The sequence below is a fragment of the Pinus tabuliformis genome, chromosome X (genome assembly GCF_031772625.1).
Source record: "Pinus tabuliformis cultivar Carrire ecotype Pingquan chromosome X, CPIR1, whole genome shotgun sequence".
In the NCBI taxonomy this organism is placed as follows: Eukaryota; Viridiplantae; Streptophyta; class Pinopsida; order Pinales; family Pinaceae; genus Pinus; species Pinus tabuliformis.
In genome coordinates this window covers 481135417-481148592 of record NC_142308.1, presented here as the reverse complement: position 1 = coordinate 481148592, position 13176 = coordinate 481135417, and the positions used below count along the sequence as shown (strand labels likewise).

At 41.1% G+C, this 13176-nt stretch overlaps 1 protein-coding gene across 1 annotated transcript in view; it reads left to right on the top strand.

The window, feature by feature from the left end:
* Positions 1-13176, top strand: part of LOC149140774 (integrator complex subunit) — a 232979-nt gene that overhangs the window by 169756 nt on the left and 50047 nt on the right. The window lies entirely within an intron of this gene.

Here is a 13176-nt window from a genome sequence, read left to right as displayed (position 1 = left end):
TAGAGACTGTAGATATTTTGTAACTCGTAGCGTCTCATCTTCATTTTCAGAAATGCAAGCTTCTTTTGTTGTTAATTGCTCAATGCCCATTTCTCTTCAGTTCTAAACGTGTACCTAGAATGTTTTATTCATGATATCTTCTATGCCTAATGCTAGATAACTGTCATCTTATCTTTGTATTAGTAAATTGAATGTATCAGTGAGTAGGTCACTTGGTTTTTTCTGTATCTAATGCAAGATAACTGTCATCTTATCTCTGCATTGATAGAAGATTTGTAAGTTTCTTTACTAGTTGCAGCTGACCATCATACATTTTGTATGCATCTGCTGGTGTGGTTAGTATTCTTCATTCATTCTCTTAATCTGCAAATTGTTGAGCATTGGTGGTTTAAAGCCTTGTAGTCTGAGGGTGTTCATGCATGTTTGGAGTGAAAACAGAGTAGAAGTGGTTATCTGGCTTGAACCAAACCACCACCCATCCCAATAAGTTCCTAGAACCATATTGAAGATTATATGTTACCAGGCATCTCCGAGCTACAACCTAGGAGAGTTTCCTGGAGTCCTAACATAATTGGCGCCATTGTCGGGGAGAGGAGATTGAAGCTCAGCGTCCCTGGGAGAACGACACAAATCCAACTTTGATGATAGACAAAGTCTGGACACATTTTTCGTTGTAATCATCTATCTGGCGACTTTACTGGAGGCCGAACCTTTTAGCGACCCCACATCATAGTTCTGGCTCAGTTTGTGAGGCATACTCGGAGAAATCCTCAGAAGTCACCAGCTGACCCAGTACCTGACCCTGAAAAGATCATCAAAGGAAGAAAGATATCATAGAAAGGAGCATCAGGATCTGGTAAACCTAAACAATCTTATGCATTTTTGCAAGAAAGGCTTGTAATAGAACAAATACATGTTAACAATATAGCCTCTAGCACTAGCAGTGAAGAAAAATTTTCAGAGATTCATAAAGCTCCTTATTCTTTAGGTCCTCCTTTGGATTTCAGCCCAAAGGAAACCTCCCCTCCAGTCCTTAGTCCTGCCAGTCACTCCTCAGCTCTCTATCATTTAGACTGCCAACACTCTTCCATCCACCACAACTGTGGCAGGCCCACAAGCACTCACCAAAATGGAAAGAATTATAGCTGTTAGGTATGGACCTCTAGTACTGCCCACTCCTTTGAATGCAATGCCTTCTGGAGAATATCAAAAATACATGCCTAAGTTCACTGGAATTGAGGGGTTACAACTGAAGAACATCTTGAGTCATTCTATAGCTATGCTGATAACCTAGATATTAGTGAGGATGATGTATGGATGAGAGTATTTGTCCAAAGCCTAGATGGAGAGGCAAGAAAATGGTTCAGAGAATTGACCCCTAGATCTATAACAGATATTGAGGCCTTATATGATGTTTTCCTAAAGCATTGGGGGGATAAGAAAGATTTGCTCTATTATCATACCGAGTTTGGCAACCTAAAAAGGGAGAATGGGGAGTCATTGTCTGATTTCAATAAAAGGTTCAACCGCATGTACAACAAGATACCGGCCGAAGTGAAACCTACTCCCACCTCTACCAAGCTCACCTATGCCAATGCCTTTGATTCTGACTTCTGCCTGCTATTGAGAGAAAGAAGATGTGCTTCTCTGGCTGAGATGCAGGATGCAGCTTTGGAGGTAGAGTCTAACATCATGGCTGCAGAGAAACTCAAGGGACATGTTGACAGAAGGAGACAGAGGGGTGAATCTTCTTCATCCTCAGACCCCAAGATAGACAAAATGACCAAGATGATAGAGTCATTGGCCTTTGAAATCTCCAAGCTGAAGGTTGAGCAACATTCAGGGAAAGGAAGGGTTCCTAATACATTTGCTCCTAGAAATCCAAATCCATATAGGAGAGCAAATGAGCAATTGCAGATCATGCAAAGGGGCAAAGAGGCCAGTGAAGAACAGAAGGTGAAGACTCCTTTCCAGAACGTAGTCATGGAGGAGGAGCAGTTTGATGAAGAGGATGAGATCCACTGCATGGAAGACAAAGGCAGTGCTTCCTTTTTGACATTAGCTGCCTATGAGGAGGCATTGCTCAAGGACCAGACCAGCCAAGAGTGGGATAGAGAAGCTGTTCTACAAACTGAAGATCAACAGAGATATAATCTGAGATCAAAGATGAGTAATGTCAAAGAAAGCCCTGTCCAAAGAGCTGCTGTCCCCACAGAGCAACAAATTAGCAAGCAGAAGCGACCAGTAGCTGATCCGATTAGCCTCAAAGCAGCAGCTCAAGAGGTAAGAGGTTCTGACAAGTCCCCTTCCCCTTTCAGTTTTGAGTTAGAAGTCCAGAAGTTGAAAATATCTGTACCTCTGGTAGAACTGGTAAAGAGTGAGGCCTTTAAGAAACCCATCCTTGATGCCCTTGAGCTCAAAGCCACACAAGCACCAAATGCCCGTGTCAATTTACAAGATGACAAACCTGCAGTTGTGCTTAGCCCAATTACTGAACCTTCTGATGATAGCTCCCCATCATTCTATGTCTCCTTGACTATTCATGACAAAACCCTTCACAACTGTCTGCTGGACACAGGTGCCAGCCATAATCTAATGCCAAAGGTTGTCATGGATGAGTTAGGCCTTGACATCACTAGACCCTATCATGACTTGTTCTCTTTTGACTCAAGAAAGGTGAAATGTTTAGGGTTAATCAAAGATCTAGCCATCACCTTCTCCCAGCTGCCCATGAAGAGCATGATGATAGATGTTGTGGTAGCAGATGTCCCTCCTAAGTTTGGCATGTTACTTTCCAGAGGATGGATTAAGAGATTAGGTGGGACATTGCAGAATGATCTGTCTTATGCCACTGTCCTGGTTTTTGGGGGAGAAAGCAAAAGGTTATACAGGGAAGCCCAACTGACCTATATCATTAGTGATGAGAAGAATCCCACTAATCATCCCATTTATGCTGTGGACACTGATTTTGGAGCATGTATTCTCCAAATTGAAGAATCCCAGTTGGCCTCAGTGCAACTCAAGAAACCAGTATGCCAGGTCACAGAGAAGGAAGGGCCACAGATTTGGGATATGTTCTTTGATGGAGCTTGCTCTAGGGAAACTGCAGGAGCAGGTGTAGTGATGGTATCCCCAACACAGGAATGCATACATCTGTCTTTCAAGCTGACTTTTCAGGTCACCAACAATATAGCAGAGTATGAGGCTTTGATATTGGGCTTAAATGCTGCTAAAGAAATGGGAATCAGAGACATAAAGGTGTTTGGAGATGCCGATCTCATCATTCAACAAGTGAACAAAACCTTCCAAGCAAAGCACCCAAGGCTGAAAGCATACAGAGATGAGGTATGGAGGCTCAAAGATTCTTTTAGTAGCTTTTGTATCTCATATATTCCCAGAGTTAAGAATCAGCTTGCTGATTCCCTTGCTATGTCTGCTAGCATGTTCATCCCTCCCATGCCTCCTAGATTGACTTATGAAATCCAAGTGAAATATAGACCATCCTTGCCCGACAATGTCAAGTATTGGAAAGTTTTTGAGGATGATGATGAAGTCAATAGGTTTCTACAAGTCATTGATGAATTCTCTGACATGCAAATTGATCAAGAGAATGAAGCCATGGGGGAATGTCACCAGTGTCATCTAAGAAATAGAATTGGCCAAGACAACATTGTACAACTACCTAGTAACCATATACCCAAAGGGTTGGTGCCTTTTGAAAAGCTATTTGACCATAATGATGTACCTTATAAGCCAGCTCAGCAAGAAAATGAGTCTGCAGTCCATAGACACAATATAGGGAGTCCAGATCATCCAAAGTATATAAACCTATCCACCCATTTGTCTGTTGCCCAACGTTCTGACTACTGCACCCTAATGAACCAATTTGCTGATGTTTTTGCTTGGGAGTATAGTGACCTTAAGACTTATGACAAGAACATCATTCAGCATAAGATTCCACTGGAGAAAGACACCATCCCTTTCAAGCAGAAACTGAGACCCATTAGCCCTCTACTACTTCCTTTGATTGAAAAGGAAATTAAGAAATTGTTGGCTGCCAAGATCATAGTTCCACTGAGGTATTTGAAGTGGGTAGCCAACTTGGTAGTAGTGAGGAAGAAAAGTGGAGAAATCAGGCTTTGTGTTGACTTCAGAAACCTGAACAAATGCTCTAAGAAAGACAACTATCCCCTGCCCAAAATGGAACATCTACTGCAAAAGGTCTCAGGGGCTAGAGTCATGTCTTTTTTGGATGGATTTTCAGGGTACAACCAAGTGGCTGTACATCTAGAAGACCAAGAAAACACTGCCTTCACCACTCCTTGGGGCACTTTTATGTACTCCAAGATGCCTTTTGGATTGATGAATGCTGGGGCCACCTTTCAGAGGGCTATGGATATAGCTTTTGTGGGAGAAAAGGACAAGTTTGTCCTGATTTACCTTGATGATATAACAATTTACTCCAGCAGTCATCAGGATCACTTGCAGCATCTGAAGAGGGTGTTTTTGAAGTGCAAAAAGTTTGGGATTTCAGTAAATCCCAAGAAGTCACAGTTTGCTTTGGAAGAAGGCAAGCTTTTAGGGCACATTGTTTCTGCTGCAGGTGTTAAGATTGACCCAGAAAGAGTCAAAGCAATACAGACATTATCTGTTCCAAGGTCAAAGAAGGACATTCAATCCTTTTTGGGTAAGATAAACTTCGTAAGGAGGTTTATTCCAAATTTTGTAGAACTAATGAAACATATCACCTCCATGTTGAAGAAGGGATCAGAGATCAAATGGACAGATGCAACAAGAAAATATTTTGAAGCCATTAAAAGAGCTATTATGGAAGCTCCCACTCTAATCAGCCCAGACTATAACAAGGAGTTCCATATCTTCTCTTTTGCTTCCTGTGACACCCTTGCAACAGTCTTGTTGCAGAAAAATGATGAAGGTACAGAGCACCCAGTGGCCTTTTTCAACAAAACTTTAAGAGATGCTGAATTAAGATATGACATTATTGAAAAACAGGCTTATGCTCTTATTAAGTCTTTGAAGGCATTCCGAATCTACATTCTGCACTCCAAGGTGATTGCCTATGTACCTTCTACCTCAGTAAAGGATGTCCTAACACAGCCAGATGTTGATGGAAGAAGGGCTAAATGGATTGCAAAGCTCATTGAGTTCAACATAGAATTGAAGCCCACCAAGCTTGTCAAAGGCCAAGGCCTGGCTAAGCTTATGGCTGAGGAAAATTGCAGTCTGCTGGACATAAATTGCATGGGTACAAATTCAGAGGTTGAACAAATAGGGGAAGAAACAGTGGAACGAGGGCAGAGTCAGTCTTTGGATGAAAACCTGGCTTCTTGTGAATGGTATTCTGGAATAACTCACTTCCTGTTGAAGCTAGAAGTTCCCCCAGGCCTTAGTTCAAGCCAAGCTAGGACCCATAAGCTCAGAGCAGCAAAGTTTTGCATTAATAGGAACCTGCCTTATTGGAAGGACCCAACTGGAATCCTCTTAAGATGTCTAGAGAAAGAGCAGTTTGTGGAAGTCATGCACCAGTTCCATTCTAGTATCTGTGGAGGACATCATTATTGGAAAACCATAGCCCACAAGATCCTGGGAGCTGGGTATTATTGGCCCACTCTATTCTCTGATGTGTTTTCATTTGTGAAATCTTGTGACAAGTGCTAGAGATTTGCAGGAAGGCAACAGTTGAAATCTTTGCCCCTGAAGCCAATACATACCAGTGGCCCTTTCTAGCAGTGGGGTTTGGATTTCACAGGGGAGATCAATCCACATTCCAGTGGCCAGCATAGATGGATTTGAGTAGCCACTGATTATTTCACCAAATGGATTGAGGCCATCCCCTCTAAGAAAGCTGATCACCAAGTTGTCATGAAATTCTTGACAAAAAACATTTTCACCAGGTTTGGTTGCCCAACCAAATTGGTTACAGACAATGCAACAGCTTTCAGGGCAAAAGAGTTGGTGGATATGTGTGAATCAATGGGCATCAAATTAGTGCATTTCACCTCATATTATCGTCAAGGTAATGGCATAGCAGTATCATCCAATAAACGCCTAGTAAGGATAATAAAAAAGCTGCTGGAAGACAACAAAAGGAACTGGGATTTCAAGCTAAAGTTTGCATTATGGGCTGACAGAGTTACCACCAAGAAATCCATAGGGAATTCTCCATTCAAGCTGGTATATGGCACTGAGGCTGTTTTTGCACTCCAATTGATCCTCCCTGTGGCCAAATTCTTGCAAGAAGAGCAGAACGAGGAAAGTGACATGGCAAGGAGGATGAGTGACTTGGCTGAAGTTCATTAGATCAGAGATCAACTGATTTAGAAGTCTGAAATAAATCAAAGGAAAATCAAGGAAGCTTTTGACAGAAAGACAAATATGAACAACTTTCAGGTTGGTGATTGGGTTCTCAAATGGGATGCACTGAAGGAAAAGAAAGGCAATCATGGTAAATTTGATGCTTTATGGACAGGACCATTTGTTATCTGTCAGGTCCAGGTAAACAATACTTTCATGCTGCAAAGTTTGGAGGGAGAAACGGTTTTTGATAGCCCAGTCAATGGGCGGTTTTTGAAAGTTTATTTTGTTTAAGGCTTTCAGGCCTTAGTGTTGTGAATATGTTATTACTTTTTAAAGTTTTAGTGTAGGCTTAGATAGACTCCATGCCCAATGGAATACTAGGCAATATTTCTAATCTTGTTTTTGTGTAAAAGGCAGTGGTCTATGGTTCTTGAAACCCCACAGGGAGAATTTCACCCCTAGAAGGAGCCAGTGTTAGCCTTGAGATGTAGTGCTGACTTTTTGAAGGTTGAAGGAAAAGGCTTGGTCTTCTTCGTTGTTCCTAAAAGGGTCTCACATGGGTCATTATTCCTCTTTTTCGCTCATTATGCTCACACTCTACCCTTTCTATTTCCTAAGTTAACCCTACTACCCCGACAAAACCCTCTTTAACCTTAGCCCCAAGTGCAATAGCCCAAAACCCCCATAAAACCTCACCTATATGCCTAACGCGCCTATAGTGCGTTCCCCCAAGACATCTCGTACCTTCACCTCCTTCCGCCATTAATCTTTTCCCGTCGATCCAATGGCTCACATTCCGTCCGATACGCCAACTTGCCCGACAGCTCTCAGCCATTAGATCACCCCCGCCAGATCTAATGGCTATTGTCCATATCGCGCGGACAACAAGCGCGTAAAGTACCCGCGTGATGAGGGCAGTTTTTCTTTTTCCCCGCCGCTACATGTCATCTCGTGAATGGCATCAGGCGAGTTCTGACACTTACTGCTTACCGCTCGATGCCCGCGCGATAAAAACCATTACCACTCGAATCAAACCACCCTGCACGTTATCGCCCGCACATCTCCGCCGCCCGATAACCATTCGATATGCTTGCCTAAAGATCTAATGGCCCGAATATGTCCCGCTCCCACCATGACTGCTAGCCTCCAGAACACGATCTCCATCGTACGTCTCCCTTGATCTGACGACCACCATTCACGATCACTCACAACCGTCCATCCGCCCATGCACTCCATACCCCCACATCCTGTCTGTTACCCGAAGAAGAAGATTGCTGACTCTGTCAGTCTGACCATGAAACTAAATTAACCGAGAGCATGGCTGAAGGAAGAAAGGACACAAGTGAAGGAAGAAAGGACACAACACGACTCAGCAACCGAATTAAACAGTCATGGAGCTCCACTGCTATAATTAATCCGACCACCTGAAGGACAGCACAGTACCAGAACCGATCATGTTTTCGTAGTGGAGAAAGCAGCTACTTTAAAAGACGCTATCAGATAGTTAATGGTAGTTGGTGGTCAATTAAGACCCCTCCATCCCTAAACGGCTAAGGGCCATTGTAATGATAGATTAGAAATAGCCAAAAGAAAAAAGGTAATCAGAGGTTGGCAATTGTGTTTTGGTTCAACTTCTGGAGACTGTAGATATTTTGTAACTCGTAGCGTCTCATCTTCATTTTCGGAAATGTAAGCTTCTTTTGCTGTTAATTGCTCAATGCCCATTTCTCCTCTGTTCTAAACTTGTACCTGGAATGTTTTATTCATGATATCTTCTATGCCTAATGCTAGATAACTGTCATCTTATCTCTGTATTAGTAAATTGAATGTATCATTGAGTAGGTCACTCAGGTTTCTTTTGTATCTAATGCAAGATAACTGTCATCTTATCTCTGCATTGATAGATTAGATTTGTAAGTTTCTTTACTAGTTGCAGCTGGCCATCATACATTCTGTATGCATTTGCTGGTGTGGTTAGTATTCTTCATTCATTCACTTAATCTACAAATTGTTGAGCATTGGTGGTCTAAAGCCTTGTAGTTTGAGGGTGTTCATGCATGTCTGGAGTGAAAACAGAGTAGAAGTGGTTATCTGGCTTGAACCAAACCATCACCCATCCCAATAAGTTCCTAGAACCATATTGAAGATTTTCCGAACTACAACCTAGGAGAGTTTCCTGAAGTCCTAATAGGTACTCACATTGCTAGCTCTAGGGTTGAGTGATCTATTTTATAGAGTGGGTTTGAATTGTTTATCTAATGGGGTTTTTATCCCTTATTGGGGTTAACAATTCTAGTCTATTGTTGAGTTGTCATGTAGGCTCCATAAGTGAGGGGGTGAAGAGGCACCTCAATGGGTGTCCATTGAACATTAGAGCTCTATACAAATAAATAGACATGTGAGAGGCAAATCAATCAACATAGAAAGCTCATTGATCTTTTCTAAGTGGAAGAGAAATTCAGTTAAGGAGAAATCTATTGGAGATCATATTTATCATTTATCTCTCTTTTGCTCTGTCCACTCCTGTGAGAATGAAGGATAGTTTGACCAACCAAGTTGACTGAATTATTGAGTAGCCGTACCAACGACTCATGTGAATAATTGACTGAGTTTGATAGCTGGAAAAAGGCCGCACATGCGAGGGTTTGACCGTAGTCGCATGAGCTGACTGTTGACCACAGTGCCGAGGGTTGACTGTTATGTCGAAATTGGACTGCAGACTGTAGTTTGACCAATGTGGACTTTTGATTGTTTCAATTGATTTTGACCAACATTGACTTGCCGAAGTTTGACTAGGTTCCATTGGTATTTTGGCTAGTATTTTTGGCACACATTTCTATACAATTTTTTGATTTGTAAACTTTGTTGAAAGACAATATCTCCTTAAGAAAAGATTGCTAGGTTTTCTTCCAAGGTTGGGTTTCCCACGGTAAAATTAATCTCTATTGTGCATTGTTGTCTTTCTATGATCTTTACTGTTTCCATTGCATTTACTGTAAATATTTTTGGAGTTATTCAATGATAGCAGTGGCATAAAAATACTACTTGAAAATCATTAGTAAGTAATTATCTGTTAGAATTTTGTATTCTACTGCACTAGCCATAGAATTTCAACATGGTATCAGATCTTTGTTGAAAGAGCAACCATTGAAGTTAGCCTAAGAGATGGTATTCAACAACTTGATTGGATTTTAGATCTCTTGTAAAAATGGTGCCAAGTCTTATTGTAGAAGACAGTTCAGATGGTGCCACCAATTTGAGATCTTGGAATACCAAGATAATCTTTGTCTTGGAAGATAATAAGCTTCAAGATCATGTGAAGGAAGTCATTCCAAAGCTAGGAGGAGTTGAGGAGAAAGCCAAGTCTAAGAAGAGTGAAGCCAAGGCTAAGAGAATCTTGATAGATTCCATAAAGGACCACTTGGTTCCTCATGTTGCCGAGTTGAAGATGGCCAAAGAAGTGTATGATGCTTTGGTGGGATTGTTCGATAATAACAATACTAGTAGGAAACTAACCTTGAGGCATCAACTCTGTAGTGTCATGATGACTAGATATGATTCTGTTGTCTCTTATCTTATGAGATTCTCTTAGCGGAGAGGTGAGCTTCGAACCATTGAAGATACCAATGTTGATGCAAAACTTGTTATAGTGACTTAATGTATTTCCTTCCTCAGGGATCCATTTGTTCAGGGTATTTGTGCTCGAGATAAGCTATCCAAGTTTGATAAGCTATGGACTAATTGTGTCCAAGAGGAGGCCAAATTATTGTTGAAGAATAGCTTGCAAAATCCTCAGGATTAAGAAGTCAAAGGGAAAGGAAGAAGAAATTTTGGAAAGTTAGATAAGAAAGATACAAGTAGAAGACCAACTCTAGTTCAGGATCAGAAGAGGAAGGATATGTCAAAGATTAGGTGCTGTAATTGTCATACTTTTGGTCAGTATGCCTCCTAGTGTCTTCTAAAGAAAAGGAAGGGAAAACCACATGCATCAACAACTAATGTTGATGATGATGATGATGATGAGCATCCGCCACAAAAGAAGTCAAAAGAATATTTCTTTGTCTCCGCCCTTTCAGACACTATAACTGATAGTAGTGATATCTGGTTGGTGGATAGTGGTGCTTCTAGGCAAATGACAAGTTTTCAAGATTCTCTCACAGACTTGACAGAGAGGGATTCGACATTGCAGGTGGAATTTGGAGATAATGACAAGTATGCAGTAAAAGTAGTTGGGAAAACATCGCTTCAGCTGGAATCCAAAGTTATTTTGTTTGTACTAGGATTGAAGAAGAACCTGCTCTCTATCTCATTGTTGGAGGATAGAAGTTACAAAGTTGCATTTGTAGATGGTCAAGTTCTTGTATGGCCTAAGGCTTCGAGCATAGACTCAAGAGAAGTGACTGACGCTCGAGACGAAGGAGTATATAGTTTGATAGGACGACTAGCCGAGGCATTGGTACATGACAATATCAGTTTATGTGAGTTACAACATCAAAGATTTGTCATCTGCATTACAGGGCTTTGCCAGCATTGAGGAGGATTGTTATAGGGCTTCTAGAGCTCCGGGCAGAGCATGAGGTTGTTTGTAAGTGTTGTGCACTTCGGTAGAATGAAAGGGATGTTTTCCGAGTAGTGATAATAGGTACAAGGGAATCTTGGATTTAGCACATTCAAATGTATGCGAACCAATGAGAGTATCATCTTTTGGTGGACACTTGTACTATGTGAATTTAATTGATGATTTCTCCTAGAAGACTTGGATCTACTTAATGAAGACCAAGGATGAGGCCTTTAATAAGTTCTAGAAGTTCAAGGCTCAGGTAGAGAACATGACAGGGAAGGAGATCAAAGTTTTGAGGTTAGATAATGGAGGAGAGTATACTTCTAGGGACTTCAATGATTTTTGCAAGGAGGCAGGAAGAAAGAGGGAGTGGATAGTTCCTTACACCCCTCAATAGAATGTGGTTGTGGAAAGGAAGAACACGTCCATTGTGGAAGCGGTGAAGGCAAATGATTCATGATCAAGATCTACCCATGTTCTTATGGGCAGAGGCATCTAACACAACTATTTATGTTCAGATCTGGAGGCCTCACTTGATATTGGAGGACATGACTCCTGAGGAGGCATTCACAAGAGCGAAGCTAGAGGTCAGTCATTTGAGGATCTTTGGTTGTCCAATATACATTCACGTGCCCAAGGAGAAGAGGAAGAAGTTAGAGCCTTTCGGGATGATGGTACTTTTGTGGGATACAACGAGACTGCGAAGGCCTACAGGATCTACATTCTAGGACATCAGATTGAGGTTAGTTAGGATGTTTCTTTTATTGAAGTGAGTAGCTTCGGAAGGTCCTCTATATAGGCTTGATGTCTTAGTATGTTGAAGACATTATTTGCCTCTTTTAGTGATTTATGTCTTCTTTCGTAAGTCTAACCTAGGAAAAGTACAATAATTAAAGTAAATTAATTATTGTGGACTATTGGGATATTTTGTAAGAATAAATAACTTATTTATTTAAGTGACTTCAAAATAATCTCAACCATTGATTTCCAAGATGGTTCTAAAAGGAAGATTGGAGTTAGGGATTGGGGCTCGATGAAGATTATAAAGGGAGCCTTGTGAGAAGGTGAAGACACAAGATGAAGACCACATGTTGTGTGAGCGAGTCATCATGAAGAGAGCGATTTTCTTTGAAGTGAGAGGGGTTTAGTGAACCAATGCGCAAGGAAGGAGAAGTGCGAGTGGGTTCGTGCAAATCCAGGGAGGCTGAGTAGGAAGAGATAGCAGGGTTGAGTTGCTGTAGGGAGATTGTATTTATCTAGAGGAGGTCGAGTTGTTGGAGTGTTGGGGTTTTCCCAGTGCACATTAGTGGTAGGGCATGTGAGTCATTGGAGGGCGCAGATCGAGTTGTTGGAGGCCGATTTCTTCATGTCGGTTTCATCCGAAGGCAGATTTCCTTGAGGCCGATTTACTTGGGCCAAACTTATTTTGAGGGAGCCAAGTTAAAGGTTCTAGATTTGTATTTTCCCTTGTATCTCTATGGGCCGTAAAGCCTATATTTTCTAGATAATGAAATGTTAGAGAATTGGTTGTGGGTTAGTTAATTTTGCAATGTGTGATTGATGTCTCTAGTTTATTTCCGCTGCATATTTTTAATTCTAGAAGTTAAAAATACCAGTGATTTTATTTTTCAGTAAATCACTGTTCATTTGGGTTAATAAATAAACTATCAGAGATAAATTAATTTGACGTGAAAAAATAAATCTAGCTGGTATTAGAAATTTAACATGGTACCAAAGCTATCTAGAAGAATCCGAGAGAGAGATATGAGACCACGAGGTTTTGCAGTAATGAGTTTTTCCTTTTTGCAACAACTTAATTATTTGTTCAAATTTTGTAGTCGAGTTTTGTGGTCGCAGTTGATTTGTAGAGATGGGATCATTGTTCAGTTTGAGATATGAAGACGTGTTCGATATGGTATCAAATTTCAGCCCATGGAAGGAGAAAATTACTTGGATTTTGAAGTTGAATGGTCTCTGGGATTTAGTGAGCAGAGACGTGCAGGTTCCTTCAGATCCGAATCTTGCAACCGAGCATAGGGCTAAGGATATGAAAGTGAGTTGCATAATTCTGGATGGTGTGAGAGATCATATAATCCTGCACATATCAGGGAAGGACACCAAAAGACATAGGTGCTTTGCTTTAATTGGTCTTTATTGTAGTACAAACAATGATAGGAAAATGGTGTTGAAAGAGAAGTTGAACAATATTAAAATGAACAGATCTGAGACCATGACATCTTATCTCACAAGAGTTCAACAGGATTGTGATGAGCTTGCAATTGTTGGGGAAACTGTGC